At 27.1% G+C, this 22,204-nt stretch overlaps 1 long non-coding RNA gene across 13 annotated transcripts; it reads right to left on the bottom strand.

Moving 5' to 3' along the window:
* Positions 1 to 314: 314 nt before the first annotated feature.
* On the bottom strand, positions 315 to 19,227 carry LOC127734798 (uncharacterized). Of its 13 annotated transcripts, XR_007997767.1 has the most exons (6): positions 18,183 to 18,260; positions 15,179 to 15,377; positions 13,676 to 13,874; positions 1,654 to 1,853; positions 954 to 1,101; positions 315 to 381 (listed from the first exon to the last, which is right to left on the bottom strand). It is a non-coding gene; the product is annotated as an uncharacterized LOC127734798 (long non-coding RNA). The 13 variants fall into 13 exon arrangements; XR_007997765.1 differs by lacking the exons at positions 13,676 to 13,874; positions 15,179 to 15,377; positions 18,183 to 18,260 and adding exons at positions 9,171 to 9,315; positions 19,079 to 19,227; XR_007997766.1 differs by lacking the exons at positions 13,676 to 13,874; positions 15,179 to 15,377; positions 18,183 to 18,260 and adding exons at positions 6,918 to 7,062; positions 19,079 to 19,227.
* Between the last annotated feature and the right edge of the window lie 2,977 nt (positions 19,228 to 22,204).

Raw genomic sequence — 22,204 nt, 5'->3', positions numbered from 1 at the left:
TGTTAAATTGCCAACCTAAATTTTTTTTTAAATTCTGTATTCTAATTGCATAATAGTGAGTTATCTCCCACTGAAAGAAACATTCTTGCTTTTTATTGTACTAGTCTCCCCTTGAAGGATAAAATTCTATCTCAGGATTTACTTTTCACGTTATAAAATTTTATTTGTGTACCTGGAAAACATTTGTTAACCTGATAAATTATCTATTTCTGTGTTGTAAATGTGCAAAATAAGAAAAATGTGTGTTGCCTTATGTACTTTATCACATTTTTCTAGATAATGTACAGAAATTGGTTGGCTTAAATATACTTGCGTTATTTCTTTCATGTCATGGCCTCAGACTTGGGTGAAGATTAATGTAATAATTAATCTTCCTTGGAGCTTCAATATAGAAAGAAAAAACTGGCATTAATGGCAGCGAACATCATTGGTCAATTGCCCTTTTAGACTATATATCATTCATTATTTTCATTTTAAATAGTAATGAAGACAGTTAAATGATATAATAATTATTTCCAAAATAAATGTGTGCTTCGAATTATCAGAAAATGGTGGCTAAGTTAACCAAAACAATCTGATGTGTACATTTTGAACAGAAAACAATCTAAATCAAGCCATATTTTCCCAATTACATTTTTTACTTAAAAAAAAAAATGCAGATAAATATGTATATATCCAAATTGTCAATGTTAAGCAACTATTTGTTGTAATAATTATTTCAGAAATTAATGTGATGCATGTTTTATGTCAAATCCTAAATTGGGGTATAAGTATATTTAATATTATAATACATTCTTATTAAAATATATTTCATAAGAGTATAAATTTGGCAAAGAAATTTTGGACCATTTTGTTATGAAATTTCAAGCAGTTTTTCCAGGAGAAAACTGATTTTAAATACCTAACAAATATTATCATAGTTTAAAGTACAATTGTAATAACCAAATACTTACATGTTATTTATCTCCAATTTTCAATGAAATAATCTTCATCTTCTGCGACTGAAACTTGGTAAGGCCTGCTACTTTAAGCATCTTGTCCTGGTCTTCGCCAATGGCTCCATTTTCGGGGTCTTTGCTGTAAACATCTTCTTCATAGTATCTGAAACAAAGACAAAATTATTTATAGACAGATGCTGATAAACTCAAATAAAATTTACATATATTCAACAGTGAGCAAAAAAAAAAAGACAGTTCAAAATTATCAAACCAAATATAAAACTTTTAATAAAGTTTGCTTATTTAAAAAATTTAACTTTTTTCAAAATATTTAGAAAGAAAAAACTGGCATTAATGGCAGCCATCATCATTGGTCAATTGCTCTTTTTGACTTTATATCATTAACTATTTTCATTTTAAATCTTTATTTTAATCAGTAATAAAACGGTTTAATGATATAATCATTATTTTTCGAAATTAATGTGTGCGTCAAATGATCACAAGTTGGTGGCTATTCAAAACAATCTGATGTATACACTTGAACAGAAATGATTAAAATTCAACTGAATTTCAAACAATATAAATCAGGTCATATTTTCCCAATTACTTGTAAAAAAATGCAGATAAATATGTAAATTTCCAGGAAAAAACTGATTTTAATGACCTAACAAATATGAACATAGTCTTAAGTACAATTGTATAACCAAATACTTACATACTACTCATTTCCAATCTTCAATGAAACAATCTTCATGTTCTGTGACTGACTGGAACTTGGTAAGGCCTGCTACTGTAATAGAACTAAAATTATAATTAGACTAAAATTAAATATACTTTCCTTTAATTTTCTTGTCCTGGTCTTCGTCAATGGCTCCATTTTCGGGGTCTTTGCTGTAAACATCTTCTTCATAGTATCTGAAACAAAGACAAAATTATTTATAGACAGATGCTGATAAACTCAAATAAAATTTACATATAATATTCAACAGTGAGCAAAAAAAAAAAGACAGTTCAAAAATATCAAACCAAATATAAAACTTTTAATAAAGTTTGCTTATTTAAAAAATAAAACTTGTTTCAAAATATTTAGAAAGAAAAAACTGGCATTAATGGCAGCCAACATCATTGGTCAATTGCTCTTTTTGACTATATATCATTAACTATTTTCATTTTAAATCTTTATTTAAATCAGTAATGAAGACGGTTTAATGATATAATCATTATTTTCGAAATTAATGTGTGCGTCAAATTATCACAAATTGGTGGCTATTCAAAACAATCTGATGTAGACACTTGAACAGAAATGATTAAAATTTAACTGAATTTCAAACAATCTAAATCAGGTCATATTTTCCCAATTATTTATAGAAAAATGCAGATGAATATGTAAATTTCCAGGGAAAAACTGATTTTAATGACCTAACAAATATGAACATAGTTTTAAGTACAATTGTATAACCAAATACTTACATGCTACTCATTTCCAATCTCCAATGAAACAATCTTCATGTTCTGTGACTGACTGGAACTTGGTAAGGCCTGCTACTGTAATAGAACTAAAATTATAATTAGACTGAAATTAAATATACTTTCCTTTAATTTTCTTGTCCTGATCCTCGTCAATGGCTCCATTTTCGGAGTCTTTGCTGTAAACATCTTCTTCATAGAACTGAAACAAAAACAAAATTATTTATAGACAGATGCTGATAAACTCAAATAAAATTTACATATATTCAACAGTGAGCAAAAAAAAAAAGACAGTTCAAAAATATCAAACCAAATATAAAACTTTTAATAAAGTTTGCTTATTTAAAAAATAAAACTTGTTTCAAAATATTTAGAAAGAAAAAACTGGCATTAATGGCAGCCAACATCATTGGTCAATTGCTCTTTTTGACTATATATCATTAACTATTTTCATTTTAAATCTTTATTTAAATCAGTAATGAAGACGGTTTAATGATATAATCATTATTTTCGAAATTAATGTGTGCGTCAAATTATCACAAATTGGTGGCTATTCAAAACAATCTGATGTAGACACTTGAACAGAAATGATTAAAATTTAACTGAATTTCAAACAATCTAAATCAGGTCATATTTTCCCAATTATTTATAGAAAAATGCAGATGAATATGTAAATTTCCAGGGAAAAACTGATTTTAATGACCTAACAAATATGAACATAGTTTTAAGTACAATTGTATAACCAAATACTTACATACTACTCGTTTCCAATCTCCAATGAAACAATCTTCATGTTCTGTGACTGACTGGAACTTGGTAAGGCCTGCTACTGTAATAGAACTAAAATTATAATTAGACTAAAATTAAATATACTTTCCTTTAATTTTCTTGTCCTGATCCTCGTCAATGGCTCCATTTTCGGGGTCTCTGCTGTAAACATCTTCTTCATAGAACTGAAACAAAAACAAAATTATTTATAGACAGATGCTGATAAACTCAAATAAAATTTACATATATTCAACAGTGAGCAAAAAAAAAAAGACAGTTCAAAAATATCAAACCAAATATAAAACTTTTAATAAAGTTTGCTTATTTAAAAAATAAAACTTGTTTCAAAATATTTAGAAAGAAAAAACTGGCATTAATGGCAGCCAACATCATTGGTCAATTGCTCTTTTTGACTATATATCATTAACTATTTTCATTTTAAATCTTTATTTAAATCAGTAATGAAGACGGTTTAATGATATAATCATTATTTTCGAAATTAATGTGTGCGTCAAATTATCACAAATTGGTGGCTATTCAAAACAATCTGATGTAGACACTTGAACAGAAATGATTAAAATTTAACTGAATTTCAAACAATCTAAATCAGGTCATATTTTCCCAATTATTTATAGAAAAATGCAGATGAATATGTAAATTTCCAGGGAAAAACTGATTTTAATGACCTAACAAATATGAACATAGTTTTAAGTACAATTGTATAACCAAATACTTACATGCTACTCATTTCCAATCTCCAATGAAACAATCTTCATGTTCTGTGACTGACTGGAACTTGGTAAGGCCTGCTACTGTAATAGAACTAAAATTATAATTAGACTGAAATTAAATATACTTTCCTTTAATTTTCTTGTCCTGATCCTCGTCAATGGCTCCATTTTCGGAGTCTTTGCTGTAAACATCTTCTTCATAGAACTGAAACAAAAACAAAATTATTTATAGACAGATGCTGATAAACTCAAATAAAATTTACATATATTCAACAGTGAGCAAAAAAAAAAAGACAGTTCAAAAATATCAAACCAAATATAAAACTTTTAATAAAGTTTGCTTATTTAAAAAATAAAACTTGTTTCAAAATATTTAGAAAGAAAAAACTGGCATTAATGGCAGCCAACATCATTGGTCAATTGCTCTTTTTGACTATATATCATTAACTATTTTCATTTTAAATCTTTATTTAAATCAGTAATGAAGACGGTTTAATGATATAATCATTATTTTCGAAATTAATGTGTGCGTCAAATTATCACAAATTGGTGGCTATTCAAAACAATCTGATGTAGACACTTGAACAGAAATGATTAAAATTTAACTGAATTTCAAACAATCTAAATCAGGTCATATTTTCCCAATTATTTATAGAAAAATGCAGATGAATATGTAAATTTCCAGGGAAAAACTGATTTTAATGACCTAACAAATATGAACATAGTTTTAAGTACAATTGTATAACCAAATACTTACATACTACTCGTTTCCAATCTCCAATGAAACAATCTTCATGTTCTGTGACTGACTGGAACTTGGTAAGGCCTGCTACTGTAATAGAACTAAAATTATAATTAGACTAAAATTAAATATACTTTCCTTTAATTTTCTTGTCCTGGTCTTCGTCAATGGCTCCATTTTCGGGGTCTTTGCTGTAAACATCTTCTTCATAGTATCTGAAACAAAGACAAAATTATTTATAGACAGATGCTGATAAACTCAAATAAAATTTACATATAATATTCAACAGTGAGCAAAAAAAAAAAGACAGTTCAAAAATATCAAACCAAATATAAAACTTTTAATAAAGTTTGCTTATTTAAAAAATAAAACTTGTTTCAAAATATTTAGAAAGAAAAAACTGGCATTAATGGCAGCCAACATCATTGGTCAATTGCTCTTTTTGACTATATATCATTAACTATTTTCATTTTAAATCTTTATTTAAATCAGTAATGAAGACGGTTTAATGATATAATCATTATTTTCGAAATTAATGTGTGCGTCAAATTATCACAAATTGGTGGCTATTCAAAACAATCTGATGTAGACACTTGAACAGAAATGATTAAAATTTAACTGAATTTCAAACAATCTAAATCAGGTCATATTTTCCCAATTATTTATAGAAAAATGCAGATGAATATGTAAATTTCCAGGGAAAAACTGATTTTAATGACCTAACAAATATGAACATAGTTTTAAGTACAATTGTATAACCAAATACTTACATGCTACTCATTTCCAATCTCCAATGAAACAATCTTCATGTTCTGTGACTGACTGGAACTTGGTAAGGCCTGCTACTGTAATAGAACTAAAATTATAATTAGACTAAAATTAAATATACTTTCCTTTAATTTTCTTGTCCTGATCCTCGTCAATGGCTCCATTTTCGGGGTCTCTGCTGTAAACATCTTCTTCATAGAACTGAAACAAAAACAAAATTATTTATAGACAGATGCTGATAAACTCAAATAAAATTTACATATATTCAACAGTGAGCAAAAAAAAAAAGACAGTTCAAAAATATCAAACCAAATATAAAACTTTTAATAAAGTTTGCTTATTTAAAAAATAAAACTTGTTTCAAAATATTTAGAAAGAAAAAACTGGCATTAATGGCAGCCAACATCATTGGTCAATTGCTCTTTTTGACTATATATCATTAACTATTTTCATTTTAAATCTTTATTTAAATCAGTAATGAAGACGGTTTAATGATATAATCATTATTTTCGAAATTAATGTGTGCGTCAAATTATCACAAATTGGTGGCTATTCAAAACAATCTGATGTAGACACTTGAACAGAAATGATTAAAATTTAACTGAATTTCAAACAATCTAAATCAGGTCATATTTTCTCAATTATTTATAGAAAAATGCAGATGAATATGTAAATTTCCAGGGAAAAACTGATTTTAATGACCTAACAAATATGAACATAGTTTTAAGTACAATTGTATAACCAAATACTTACATGCTACTCGTTTCCAATCTCCAATGAAACAATCTTCATGTTCTGTGACTGACTGGAACTTGGTAAGGCCTGCTACTGTAATAGAACTAAAATTATAATTAGACTAAAATTAAATATACTTTCCTTTAATTTTCTTGTCCTGATCCTCGTCAATGGCTCCATTTTGGGGTCTTTGCTGTAAACATCTTCTTCATAGAACTGAAACAAAAACAAAATTATTTATAGACAGATGCTGATAAACTCAAATAAAATTTACATATATTCAACAGTGAGCAAAAAAAAAAAGACAGTTCAAAAATATCAAACCAAATATAAAACTTTTAATAAAGTTTGCTTATTTAAAAAATAAAACTTGTTTCAAAATATTTAGAAAGAAAAAACTGGCATTAATGGCAGCCAACATCATTGGTCAATTGCTCTTTTTGACTATATATCATTAACTATTTTCATTTTAAATCTTTATTTAAATCAGTAATGAAGACGGTTTAATGATATAATCATTATTTTCGAAATTAATGTGTGCGTCAAATTATCACAAATTGGTGGCTATTCAAAACAATCTGATGTAGACACTTGAACAGAAATGATTAAAATTTAACTGAATTTCAAACAATCTAAATCAGGTCATATTTTCCCAATTATTTATAGAAAAATGCAGATGAATATGTAAATTTCCAGGGAAAAACTGATTTTAATGACCTAACAAATATGAACATAGTTTTAAGTACAATTGTATAACCAAATACTTACATGCTACTCATTTCCAATCTCCAATGAAACAATCTTCATGTTCTGTGACTGACTGGAACTTGGTAAGGCCTGCTACTGTAATAGAACTAAAATTATAATTAGACTAAAATTAAATATACTTTCCTTTAATTTTCTTGTCCTGATCCTCGTCAATGGCTCCATTTTCGGGGTCTCTGCTGTAAACATCTTCTTCATAGAACTGAAACAAAAACAAAATTATTTATAGACAGATGCTGATAAACTCAAATAAAATTTACATATATTCAACAGTGAGCAAAAAAAAAAAGACAGTTCAAAAATATCAAACCAAATATAAAACTTTTAATAAAGTTTGCTTATTTAAAAAATAAAACTTGTTTCAAAATATTTAGAAAGAAAAAACTGGCATTAATGGCAGCCAACATCATTGGTCAATTGCTCTTTTTGACTATATATCATTAACTATTTTCATTTTAAATCTTTATTTAAATCAGTAATGAAGACGGTTTAATGATATAATCATTATTTTCGAAATTAATGTGTGCGTCAAATTATCACAAATTGGTGGCTATTCAAAACAATCTGATGTAGACACTTGAACAGAAATGATTAAAATTTAACTGAATTTCAAACAATCTAAATCAGGTCATATTTTCTCAATTATTTATAGAAAAATGCAGATGAATATGTAAATTTCCAGGGAAAAACTGATTTTAATGACCTAACAAATATGAACATAGTTTTAAGTACAATTGTATAACCAAATACTTACATGCTACTCGTTTCCAATCTCCAATGAAACAATCTTCATGTTCTGTGACTGACTGGAACTTGGTAAGGCCTGCTACTGTAATAGAACTAAAATTATAATTAGACTAAAATTAAATATACTTTCCTTTAATTTTCTTGTCCTGATCCTCGTCAATGGCTCCATTTTCGGGGTCTTTGCTGTAAACATCTTCTTCATAGAACTGAAACAAAAACAAAATTATTTATAGACAGATGCTGATAAACTCAAATAAAATTTACATATATTCAACAGTGAGCAAAAAAAAAAAGACAGTTCAAAAATATCAAACCAAATATAAACTTTTAATAAAGTTTGCTTATTTAAAAAATAAAACTTGTTTCAAAATATTTAGAAAGAAAAAACTGGCATAAATGGCAGCCAACATCATTGGTCAATTGCTCTTTTTGACTATATATCATTAACTATTTTCATTTTAAATCTTTATTTAAATCAGTAATGAAGACGGTTTAATGATATAATCATTATTTTCGAAATTAATGTGTGCGTCAAATTATCACAAATTGGTGGCTATTCAAAACAATCTGATGTAGACACTTGAACAGAAATGATTAAAATTTAACTGAATTTCAAACAATCTAAATCAGGTCATATTTTCCCAATTATTTATAGAAAAATGCAGATGAATATGTAAATTTCCAGGGAAAAACTGATTTTAATGACCTAACAAATATGAACATAGTTTTAAGTACAATTGTATAACCAAATACTTACATACTACTCATTTCCAATCTCCAATGAAACAATCTTCATGTTCTGTGACTGACTGGAACTTGGTAAGGCCTGCTACTGTAATAGAACTAAAATTATAATTAGACTAAAATTAAATATACTTTCCTTTAATTTTCTTGTCCTGATCCTCGTCAATGGCTCCATTTTCGGGGTCTTTGCTGTAAACATCTTCTTCATAGAACTGAAACAAAAACAAAATTATTTATAGACAGATGCTGATAAACTCAAATAAAATTTACATATATTCAACAGTGAGCAAAAAAAAAAAAGACAGTTCAAAAATATCAAACCAAATATAAAACTTTTAATAAAGTTTGCTTATTTAAAAAATAAAACTTGTTTCAAAATATTTAGAAAGAAAAAACTGGCATTAATGGCAGCCAACATCATTGGTCAATTGCTCTTTTTGACTATATATCATTAACTATTTTCATTTTAAATCTTTATTTAAATCAGTAATGAAGACGGTTTAATGATATAATCATTATTTTCGAAATTAATGTGTGCGTCAAATTATCACAAATTGGTGGCTATTCAAAACAATCTGATGTAGACACTTGAACAGAAATGATTAAAATTTAACTGAATTTCAAACAATCTAAATCAGGTCATATTTTCCCAATTATTTATAGAAAAATGCAGATGAATATGTAAATTTCCAGGGAAAAACTGATTTTAATGACCTAACAAATATGAACATAGTTTTAAGTACAATTGTATAACCAAATACTTACATGCTACTCATTTCCAATCTCCAATGAAACAATCTTCATGTTCTGTGACTGACTGGAACTTGGTAAGGCCTGCTACTGTAATAGAACTAAAATTATAATTAGACTAAAATTAAATATACTTTCCTTTAATTTTCTTGTCCTGATCCTCGTCAATGGCTCCATTTTCGGGGTCTCTGCTGTAAACATCTTCTTCATAGAACTGAAACAAAAACAAAATTATTTATAGACAGATGCTGATAAACTCAAATAAAATTTACATATATTCAACAGTGAGCAAAAAAAAAAAGACAGTTCAAAAATATCAAACCAAATATAAAACTTTTAATAAAGTTTGCTTATTTAAAAAATAAAACTTGTTTCAAAATATTTAGAAAGAAAAAACTGGCATTAATGGCAGCCAACATCATTGGTCAATTGCTCTTTTTGACTATATATCATTAACTATTTTCATTTTAAATCTTTATTTAAATCAGTAATGAAGACGGTTTAATGATATAATCATTATTTTCGAAATTAATGTGTGCGTCAAATTATCACAAATTGGTGGCTATTCAAAACAATCTGATGTAGACACTTGAACAGAAATGATTAAAATTTAACTGAATTTCAAACAATCTAAATCAGGTCATATTTTCTCAATTATTTATAGAAAAATGCAGATGAATATGTAAATTTCCAGGGAAAAACTGATTTTAATGACCTAACAAATATGAACATAGTTTTAAGTACAATTGTATAACCAAATACTTACATGCTACTCGTTTCCAATCTCCAATGAAACAATCTTCATGTTCTGTGACTGACTGGAACTTGGTAAGGCCTGCTACTGTAATAGAACTAAAATTATAATGAGACTAAAATTAAATATACTTTCCTTTAATTTTCTTGTCCTGATCCTCGTCAATGGCTCCATTTTCGGGGTCTTTGCTGTAAACATCTTCTTCATAGAACTGAAACAAAAACAAAATTATTTATAGACAGATGCTGATAAACTCAAATAAAATTTACATATATTCAACAGTGAGCAAAAAAAAAAAGACAGTTCAAAAATATCAAACCAAATATAAACTTTTAATAAAGTTTGCTTATTTAAAAAATAAAACTTGTTTCAAAATATTTAGAAAGAAAAAACTGGCATAAATGGCAGCCAACATCATTGGTCAATTGCTCTTTTTGACTATATATCATTAACTATTTTCATTTTAAATCTTTATTTAAATCAGTAATGAAGACGGTTTAATGATATAATCATTATTTTCGAAATTAATGTGTGCGTCAAATTATCACAAATTGGTGGCTATTCAAAACAATCTGATGTAGACACTTGAACAGAAATGATTAAAATTTAACTGAATTTCAAACAATCTAAATCAGGTCATATTTTCCCAATTATTTATAGAAAAATGCAGATGAATATGTAAATTTCCAGGGAAAAACTGATTTTAATGACCTAACAAATATGAACATAGTTTTAAGTACAATTGTATAACCAAATACTTACATACTACTCATTTCCAATCTCCAATGAAACAATCTTCATGTTCTGTGACTGACTGGAACTTGGTAAGGCCTGCTACTGTAATAGAACTAAAATTATAATTAGACTAAAATTAAATATACTTTCCTTTAATTTTCTTGTCCTGATCCTCGTCAATGGCTCCATTTTCGGGGTCTTTGCTGTAAACATCTTCTTCATAGAACTGAAACAAAAACAAAATTATTTATAGACAGATGCTGATAAACTCAAATAAAATTTACATATATTCAACAGTGAGCAAAAAAAAAAAAGACAGTTCAAAAATATCAAACCAAATATAAAACTTTTAATAAAGTTTGCTTATTTAAAAAATAAAACTTGTTTCAAAATATTTAGAAAGAAAAAACTGGCATTAATGGCAGCCAACATCATTGGTCAATTGCTCTTTTTGACTATATATCATTAACTATTTTCATTTTAAATCTTTATTTAAATCAGTAATGAAGACGGTTTAATGATATAATCATTATTTTCGAAATTCATGTGTGCGTCAAATTATCACAAATTGGTGGCTATTCAAAACAATCTGATGTAGACACTTGAACAGAAATGATTAAAATTTAACTGAATTTCAAACAATCTAAATCAGGTCATATTTTCCCAATTATTTATAGAAAAATGCAGATGAATATGTAAATTTCCAGGGAAAAACTGATTTTAATGACCTAACAAATATGAACATAGTTTTAAGTACAATTGTATAACCAAATACTTACATACTACTCATTTCCAATCTCCAATGAAACAATCTTCATGTTCTGTGACTGACTGGAACTTGGTAAGGCCTGCTACTGTAATAGAACTAAAATTATAATTAGACTAAAATTAAATATACTTTCCTTTAATTTTCTTGTCCTGATCCTCGTCAATGGCTCCATTTTCGGGGTCTTTGCTGTAAACATCTTCTTCATAGAACTGAAACAAAAACAAAATTATTTATAGACAGATGCTGATAAACTCAAATAAAATTTACATATATTCAACAGTGAGCAAAAAAAAAAAGACAGTTCAAAAATATCAAACCAAATATAAAACTTTTAATAAAGTTTGCTTATTTAAAAAATAAAACTTGTTTCAAAATATTTAGAAAGAAAAAACTGGCATTAATGGCAGCCAACATCATTGGTCAATTGCTCTTTTTGACTATATATCATTAACTATTTTCATTTTAAATCTTTATTTAAATCAGTAATGAAGACGGTTTAATGATATAATCATTATTTTCGAAATTAATGTGTGTGTCAAATTATCACAAATTGGTGGCTATTCAAAACAATCTGATGTAGACACTTGAACAGAATTGATTAAAATTTAACTGAATTTCAAACAATCTAAATCAGGTCATATTTTCCCAATTATTTATAGAAAAATGCAGATGAATATGTAAATTTCCAGGGAAAAACTTATTTTAATGACCTAACAAATATGAACATAGTTTTATGTACAATTGTATAACCAAATACTTACATGCTACTCATTTCCAATCTCCAATGAAACAATCTTCATGTTCTGTGACTGACTGGAACTTGGTAAGGCCTGCTACTGTAATAGAACTAAAATTATAATTAGACTAAAATTAAATATATTTTCCTTTAATTTTCTTGTCCTGATCCTCGTCAATGGCTCCATTTTCGGGGTCTTTGCTGTAAACATCTTCTTCATAGAACTGAAACAAAAACAAAATTATTTATAGACAGATGCTGATAAACTCAAATAAAATTTACATATATTCAACAGTGAGCAAAAAAAAAAAGACAGTTCAAAAATATCAAACCAAATATAAAACTTTTAATAAAGTTTGCTTATTTAAAAAATAAAACGTGTTTCAAAATATTTAGAAAGAAAAAACTGGCATTAATGGCAGCCAACATCATTGGTCAATTGCTCTTTTTGACTATATATCATTAACTATTTTCATTTTAAATCTTTATTTAAATCAGTAATGAAGACGGTTTAATGATATAATCATTATTTTCGAAATTAATGTGTGCGTCAAATTATCACAAATTGGTGGCTATTCAAAACAATCTGATGTAGCCACTTGAACAGAAATGATTAAAATTTAACTGAATTTCAAACAATCTAAATCAGGTCATATTTTCCCAATTATTTATAGAAAAATGCAGATGAATATGTAAATTTCCAGGGAAAAACTGATTTTAATGACCTAACAAATATGAACATAGTTTTAAGTACAATTGTATAACCAAATACTTACATGCTACTCATTTCCAATCTCCAATGAAACAATCTTCATGTTCTGTGACTGACTGGAACTTGGTAAGGCCTGCTACTGTAATAGAACTAAAATTATAATTAGACTGAAATTAAATATACTTTCCTTTAATTTTCTTGTCCTGATCCTCGTCAATGGCTCCATTTTCGGGGTCTTTGCTGTAAACATCTTCTTCATAGAACTGAAACAAAAACAAAATTATTTATAGACAGATGCTGATAAACTCAAATAAAATTTACATATATTCAACAGTGAGCAAAAAAAAAAGACAGTTCAAAAATATCAAACCAAATATAAAACTTTTAATAAAGTTTGCTTATTTAAAAAATAAAACTTGTTTCAAAATATTTAGAAAGAAAAAACTGGCATTAATGGCAGCCAACATCATTGGTCAATTGCTCTTTTTGACTATATATCATTAACTATTTTCATTTTAAATCTTTATTTAAATCAGTAATGAAGACGGTTTAATGATATAATCATTATTTTCGAAATTAATGTGTGCGTCAAATTATCACAAATTGGTGGCTATTCAAAACAATCTGATGTAGACACTTGAACAGAAATGATTAAAATTTAACTGAATTTCAAACAATCTAAATCAGGTCATATTTTCCCAATTATTTATAGAAAAATGCAGATGAATATGTAAATTTCCAGGGAAAAACTGATTTTAATGACCTAACAAATATGAACATAGTTTTAAGTACAATTGTATAACCAAATACTTACATGCTACTCATTTCCAATCTCCAATGAAACAATCTTCATGTTCTGTGACTGACTGGAACTTGGTAAGGCCTGCTACTGTAATAGAACTAAAATTATAATTAGACTAAAATTAAATATACTTTCCTTTAATTTTCTTGTCCTGATCCTCGTCAATGGCTCCATTTTCGGGGTCTTTGCTGTAAACATCTTCTTCATAGAACTGAAACAAAAACAAAATTATTTATAGACAGATGCTGATAAACTCAAATAAAATTTACATATATTCAACAGTGAGCAAAAAAAAAAAGACAGTTCAAAAATATCAAACCAAATATAAAACTTTTAATAAAGTTTGCTTATTTAAAAAATAAAACTTGTTTCAAAATATTTAGAAAGAAAAAACTGGCATTAATGGCAGCCAACATCATTGGTCAATTGCTCTTTTTGACTATATATCATTAACTATTTTCATTTTAAATCTTTATTTAAATCAGTAATGAAGACGGTTTAATGATATAATCATTATTTTCGAAATTAATGTGTGCGTCAAATTATCACAAATTGGTGGCTATTCAAAACAATCTGATGTAGACACTTGAACAGAAATGATTAAAATTTAACTGAATTTCAAACAATCTAAATCAGGTCATATTTTCCCAATTATTTATAGAAAAATGCAGATGAATATGTAAATTTCCAGGGAAAAACTGATTTTAATGACCTAACAAATATGAACATAGTTTTAAGTACAATTGTATAACCAAATACTTACATACTACTCATTTCCAATCTCCAATGAAACAATCTTCATGTTCTGTGACTGACTGGAACTTGGTAAGGCCTGCTACTGTAATAGAACTAAAATTATAATTAGACTAAAATTAAATATACTTTCCTTTAATTTTCTTGTCCTGATCCTCGTCAATGGCTCCATTTTCGGGGTCTTTGCTGTAAACATCTTCTTCATAGAACTGAAACAAAAACAAAATTATTTATAGACAGATGCTGATAAACTCAAATAAAATTTACATATATTCAACAGTGAGCAAAAAAAAAAAAGACAGTTCAAAAATATCAAACCAAATATAAAACTTTTAATAAAGTTTGCTTATTTAAAAAATAAAACTTGTTTCAAAATATTTAGAAAGAAAAAACTGGCATTAATGGCAGCCAACATCATTGGTCAATTGCTCTTTTTGACTATATATCATTAACTATTTTCATTTTAAATCTTTATTTAAATCAGTAATGAAGACGGTTTAATGATATAATCATTATTTTCGAAATTAATGTGTGCGTCAAATTATCACAAATTGGTGGCTATTCAAAACAATCTGATGTAGACACTTGAACAGAAATGATTAAAATTTAACTGAATTTCAAACAATCTAAATCAGGTCATATTTTCCCAATTATTTATAGAAAAATGCAGATGAATATGTAAATTTCCAGGGAAAAACTGATTTTAATGACCTAACAAATATGAACATAGTTTTAAGTACAATTGTATAACCAAATACTTACATGCTACTCATTTCCAATCTCCAATGAAACCATCTTCATGTTCTGTGACTGACTGGAACTTGGTAAGGCCTGCTACTGTAATAGAACTAAAATTATAATTAGACTAAAATTAAATATACTTTCCTTTAATTTTCTTGTCCTGATCCTCGTCAATGGCTCCATTTTCGGGGTCTTTGCTGTAAACATCTTCTTCATAGAACTGAAACAAAAACAAAATTATTTATAGACAGATGCTGATAAACTCAAATAAAATTTACATATATTCAACAGTGAGCAAAAAAAAAAAAGACAGTTCAAAAATATCAAACCAAATATAAAACTTTTAATAAAGTTTGCTTATTTAAAAAATAAAACTTGTTTCAAAATATTTAGAAAGAAAAAACTGGCATTAATGGCAGCCAACATCATTGGTCAATTGCTCTTTTTGACTATATATCATTAACTATTTTCATTTTAAATCTTTATTTAAATCAGTAATGAAGACGGTTTAATGATATAATCATTATTTTCGAAATTAATGTGTGCGTCAAATTATCACAAATTGGTGGCTATTCAAAACAATCTGATGTAGACACTTGAACAGAAATGATTAAAATTTAACTGAATTTCAAACAATCTAAATCAGGTCATATTTTCCCAATTATTTATAGAAAAATGCAGATGAATATGTAAATTTCCAGGGAAAAACTGATTTTAATGACCTAACAAATATGAACATAGTTTTAAGTACAATTGTATAACCAAATACTTACATACTACTCATTTCCAATCTCCAATGAAACAATCTTCATGTTCTGTGACTGACTGGAACTTGGTAAGGCCTGCTACTGTAATAGAACTAAAATTATAATTAGACTAAAATTAAATATACTTTCCTTTAATTTTCTTGTCCTGATCCTCGTCAATGGCTCCATTTTCGGGGTCTCTGCTGTAAACATCTTCTTCATAGAACTGAAACAAAAACAAAATTATTTATAGACAGATGCTGATAAACTCAAATAAAATTTACATATATTCAACAGTGAGCCAAAAAAAAAAGACAGTTCAAAAATATCAAACCAAATATAAAACTTTTAATAAAGTTTGCTTATTTAAAAAATAAAACTTGTTTCAAAATATTTAGAAAGAAAAAACTGGCATTAATGGCAGCCAACATCATTGGTCAATTGCTATTTTTGACTATATATCATTAACTATTTTCATTTTAAATCTTTATTTAAATCAGTAATGAAGACGGTTTAATGATATAATCATTATTTTCGAAATTAATGTGTGCGTCAAATTATCACAAATTGGTGGCTATTCAAAACAATCTGATGTAGACACTTGAACAGAAATGATTAAAATTTAACTGAATTTCAAACAATCTAAATCAGGTCATATTTTCCCAATTATTTATAGAAAAATGCAGATGAATATGTAAATTTCCAGGGAAAAACTGATTTTAATGACCTAACAAATATGAACATAGTTTTAAGTACAATTGTATAACCAAATACTTACATACTACTCATTTCCAATCTCCAATGAAACAATCTTCATGTTCTGTGACTGACTGGAACTTGGTAAGGCCTGCTACTGTAATAGAACTAAAATTATAATTAGACTAAAATTAAATATACTTTCCTTTAATTTTCTTGTCCTGATCCTCGTCAATGGCTCCATTTTCGGGGTCTCTGCTGTAAACATCTTCTTCATAGAACTGAAACAAAAACAAAATTATTTATAGACAGATGCTGATAAACTCAAATAAAATTTACATATATTCAACAGTGAGCAAAAAAAAAAGACAGTTCAAAAATATCAAACCAAATATAAAACTTTTAATAAAGTTTGCTTATTTAAAAAATAAAACTTGTTTCAAAATATTTAGAAAGAAAAAACTGGCATTAATGGCAGCCAACATCATTGGTCAATTGCTCTTTTTGACTATATATCATTAACTATTTTCATTTTAAATCTTTATTTAAATCAGTAATGAAGACGGTTTAATGATATAATCATTATTTTCGAAATTAATGTGTGCGTCAAATTATCACAAATTGGTGGCTATTCAAAACAATCTGATGTAGACACTTGAACAGAAATGATTAAAATTTAACTGAATTTCAAACAATCTAAATCAGGTCATATTTTCCCAATTATTTATAGAAAAATGCAGATGAATATGTAAATTTCCAGGGAAAAACTGATTTTAATGACCTAACAAATATGAACATAGTTTTAAGTACAATTGTATAACCAAATACTTACATGCTACTCATTTCCAATCTCCAATGAAACAATCTTCATGTTCTGTGACTGACTGGAACTTGGTAAGGCCTGCTACTGTAATAGAACTAAAATTATAATTAGACTAAAATTAAATATACTTTCCTTTAATTTTCTTGTCCTGATCCTCGTCAATGGCTCCATTTTCGGGGTCTTTGCTGTAAACATCTTCTTCATAGAACTGAAACAAAAACAAAATTATTTATAGACAGATGCTGATAAACTCAAATAAAATTTACATATATTCAACAGTGAGCAAAAAAAAAAAGACAGTTCAAAAATATCAAACCAAATATAAAACTTTTAATAAAGTTTGCTTATTTAAAAAATAAAACTTGTTTCAAAATATTTAGAAAGAAAAAACTGGCATTAATGGCAGCCAACATCATTGGTCAATTGCTCTTTTTGACTATATATCATTAACTATTTTCATTTTAAATCTTTATTTAAATCAGTAATGAAGACGGTTTAATGATATAATCATTATTTTCGAAATTAATGTGTGCGTCAAATTATCACAAATTGGTGGCTATTCAAAACAATCTGATGTAGACACTTGAACAGAAATGATTAAAATTTAACTGAATTTCAAACAATCTAAATCAGGTCATATTTTCCCAATTATTTATAGAAAAATGCAGATGAATATGTAAATTTCCAGGGAAAAACTGATTTTAATGACCTAACAAATATGAACATAGTTTTAAGTACAATTGTATAACCAAATACTTACATGCTACTCATTTCCAATCTCCAATGAAACCATCTTCATGTTCTGTGACTGACTGGAACTTGGTAAGGCCTGCTACTGTAATAGAACTAAGATTATAATTAGACTAAAATTAAATATACTTTCCTTTAATTTTCTTGTCCTGATCCTCGTCAATGGCTCCATTTTCGGGGTCTTTGCTGTAAACATCTTCTTCATAGAACTGAAACAAAAACAAAATTATTTATAGACAGATGCTGATAAACTCAAATAAAATTTACATATATTCAACAGTGAGCAAAAAAAAAAAGACAGTTCAAAAATATCAAACCAAATATAAAACTTTTAATAAAGTTTGCTTATTTAAAAAATAAAACTTGTTTCAAAATATTTAGAAAGAAAAAACTGGCATTAATGGCAGCCAACATCATTGGTCAATTGCTCTTTTTGACTATATATCATTAACTATTTTCATTTTAAATCTTTATTTAAATCAGTAATGAAGACGGTTTAATGATATAATCATTATTTTCGAAATTAATGTGTGCGTCAAATTATCACAAATTGGTGGCTATTCAAAACAATCTGATGTAGACACTTGAACAGAAATGATTAAAATTTAACTGAATTTCAAACAATCTAAATCAGGTCATATTTTCCCAATTATTTATAGAAAAATGCAGATGAATATGTAAATTTCCAGGGAAAAACTGATTTTAATGACCTAACAAATATGAACATAGTTTTAAGTACAATTGTATAACCAAATACTTACATGCTACTCATTTCCAATCTCCAATGAAACAATCTTCATGTTCTGTGACTGACTGGAACTTGGTAAGGCCTGCTACTGTAATAGAACTAAAATTATAATTAGACTAAAATTAAATATACTTTCCTTTAATTTTCTTGTCCTGAACCTCGTCAATGGCTCCATTTTCGGGGTCTTTGCTGTAAACATCTTCTTCATAGAACTGAAACAAAAACAAAATTATTTATAGACAGATGCTGATAAACTCAAATAAAATTTACATATATTCAACAGTGAGCAAAAAAAAAAAGACAGTTCAAAAATATCAAACCAAATATAAAACTTTTAATAAAGTTTGCTTATTTAAAAAATAAAACTTGTTTCAAAATATTTAGAAAGAAAAAACTGGCATTAATGGCAGCCAACATCATTGGTCAATTGCTCTTTTTGACTATATATCATTAACTATTTTCATTTTAAATCTTTATTTAAATCAGTAATGAAGACGGTTTAATGATATAATCATTATTTTCGAAATTAATGTGTGCGTCAAATTATCACAAATTGGTGGCTATTCAAAACAATCTGATGTAGACACTTGAACAGAAATGATTAAAATTTAACTGAATTTCAAACAATCTAAATCAGGTCATATTTTCCCAATTATTTATAGAAAAATGCAGATGAATATGTAAATTTCCAGGGAAAAACTGATTTTAATGACCTAACAAATATGAACATAGTTTTAAGTACAATTGTATAACCAAATACTTACATACTACTCATTTCCAATCTCCAATGAAACAATCTTCATGTTCTGTGACTGACTGGAACTTGGTAAGGCCTGCTACTGTAATAGAACTAAAATTATAATTAGACTGAAATTAAATATACTTTCCTTTAATTTTCTTGTCCTGATCCTCGTCAATGGCTCCATTTTCGGGGTCTATGCTGTAAACATCTTCTTCATAGAACTGAAACAAAAACAAAATTATTTATAGACAGATGCTGATAAACTCAAATAAAATTTACATATATTCAACAGTGAGCAAAAAAAAAAAGACAGTTCAAAAATATCAAACCAAATATAAAACTTTTAATAAAGTTTGCTTATTTAAAAAATAAAACTTGTTTCAAAATATTTAGAAAGAAAAAACTGGCATTAATGGCAGCCAACATCATTGGTCAATTGCTCTTTTTGACTATATATCATTAACTATTTTCATTTTAAATCTTTATTTAAATCAGTAATGAAGACGGTTTAATGATATAATCATTATTTTCGAAATTAATGTGTGCGTCAAATTATCACAAATTGGTGGCTATTCAAAACAATCTGATGTAGACACTTGAACAGAAATGATTAAAATTTAACTGAATTTCAAACAATCTAAATCATGTCATATTTTCCCAATTATTTATAGAAAAATGCAGATGAATATGTAAATTTCCAGGAAAAAACTGATTTTAATGACCTAACAAATATGAACATAGTTTTAAGTACAATTGTATAACCAAATACTTACATGCTACTCATTTCCAATCTCCAATGAAACAATCTTCATGTTCTGTGACTGACTGGAACTTGGTAAGGCCTGCTACTGTAATAGAACTAAAATTATAATTAGACTAAAATTAAATATACTTTCCTTTAATTTTCTTGTCCTGATCCTCGTCAATGGCTCCATTTTCGGGGTCTTTGCGGTAAACATCTTCTTCATAGAACTGAAACAAAAACAAAATTATTTATAGACAGATGCTGATAAACTCAAATAAAATTTACATATATTCAACAGTGAGCAAAAAAAAAAAGACAGTTCAAAAATATCAAACCAAATATAAAACTTTTAATAAAGTTTGCTTATTTAAAAAATAAAACTTGTTTCAAAATATTTAGAAAGAAAAAACTGGCATTAATGGCAGCCAACATCATTGGTCAATTGCTCTTTTTGACTATATATCATTAACTATTTTCATTTTAAATCTTTATTTAAATCAGTAATGAAGACGGTTTAATGATATAATCATTATTTTCGAAATTAATGTGTGCGTCAAATTATCACAAATTGGTGGCTATTCAAAACAATCTGATGTAGACACTTGAACAGAAATGATTAAAATTTAACTGAATTTCAAACAATCTAAATCAGGTCATATTTTCCCAATTATTTATAGAAAAATGCAGATGAATATGTAAATTTCCAGGGAAAAACTGATTTTAATGACCTAACAAATATGAACATAGTTTTAAGTACAATTGTATAACCAAATACTTACATGCTACTCATTTCCAATCTCCAATGAAACAATCTTCATGTTCTGTGACTGACTGGAACTTGGTAAGGCCTGCTACTGTAATAGAACTAAAATTATAATTAGACTAAAATTAAATATACTTTCCTTTAATTTTCTTGTCCTGATCCTCGTCAATGGCTCCATTTTCGGGGTCTTTGCTGTAAACATCTTCTTCATAGAACTGAAACAAAAACAAAATTATTTATAGACAGATGCTGATAAACTCAAATAAAATTTACATATATATTCAACAGTGAGCAAAAAAAAAAAAGACAGTTCAAAAATATCAAACCAAATATAAAACTTTTAATAAAGTTTGCTTATTTAAAAAATAAAACTTGTTTCAAAATATTTAGAAAGAAAAAACTGGCATTAATGGCAGCCAACATCATTGGTCAATTGCTCTTTTTGACTATATATCATTAACTATTTTCATTTTAAATCTTTATTTAAATCAGTAATGAAGACGGTTTAATGATATAATCATTATTTTCGAAATTAATGTGTGCGTCAAATTATCACAAATTGGTGGCTATTCAAAACAATCTGATGTAGACACTTGAACAGAAATGATTAAAATTTAACTGAATTTCAAACAATCTAAATCAGGTCATATTTTCCCAATTATTTATAGAAAAATGCAGATGAATATGTAAATTTCCAGGGAAAAACTGATTTTAATGACCTAACAAATATGAACATAGTTTTAAGTACAATTGTATAACCAAATACTTACATGCTACTCATTTCCAATCTCCAATGAAACAATCTTCATGTTCTGTGACTGACTGGAACTTGGTAAGGCCTGCTACTGTAATAGAACTAAAATTATAATTAGACTAAAATTAAATATACTTTCCTTTAATTTTCTTGTCCTGATCCTCGTCAATGGCTCCATTTTCGGGGTCTTTGCTGTAAACATCTTCTTCATAGAACTGAAACAAAAACAAAATTATTTATAGACAGATGCTGATAAACTCAAATAAAATTTACATATATT

The sequence above is a fragment of the Mytilus californianus genome, unplaced genomic scaffold, assembly GCF_021869535.1.
Source record: "Mytilus californianus isolate M0D057914Y unplaced genomic scaffold, xbMytCali1.0.p SCAF_3, whole genome shotgun sequence".
Classification (NCBI taxonomy): domain Eukaryota; kingdom Metazoa; phylum Mollusca; class Bivalvia; order Mytilida; family Mytilidae; genus Mytilus; species Mytilus californianus.
The sequence above is the reverse complement of the archived record's forward strand: the minus strand, read 5'-3'. Positions and strand labels throughout refer to the sequence as shown.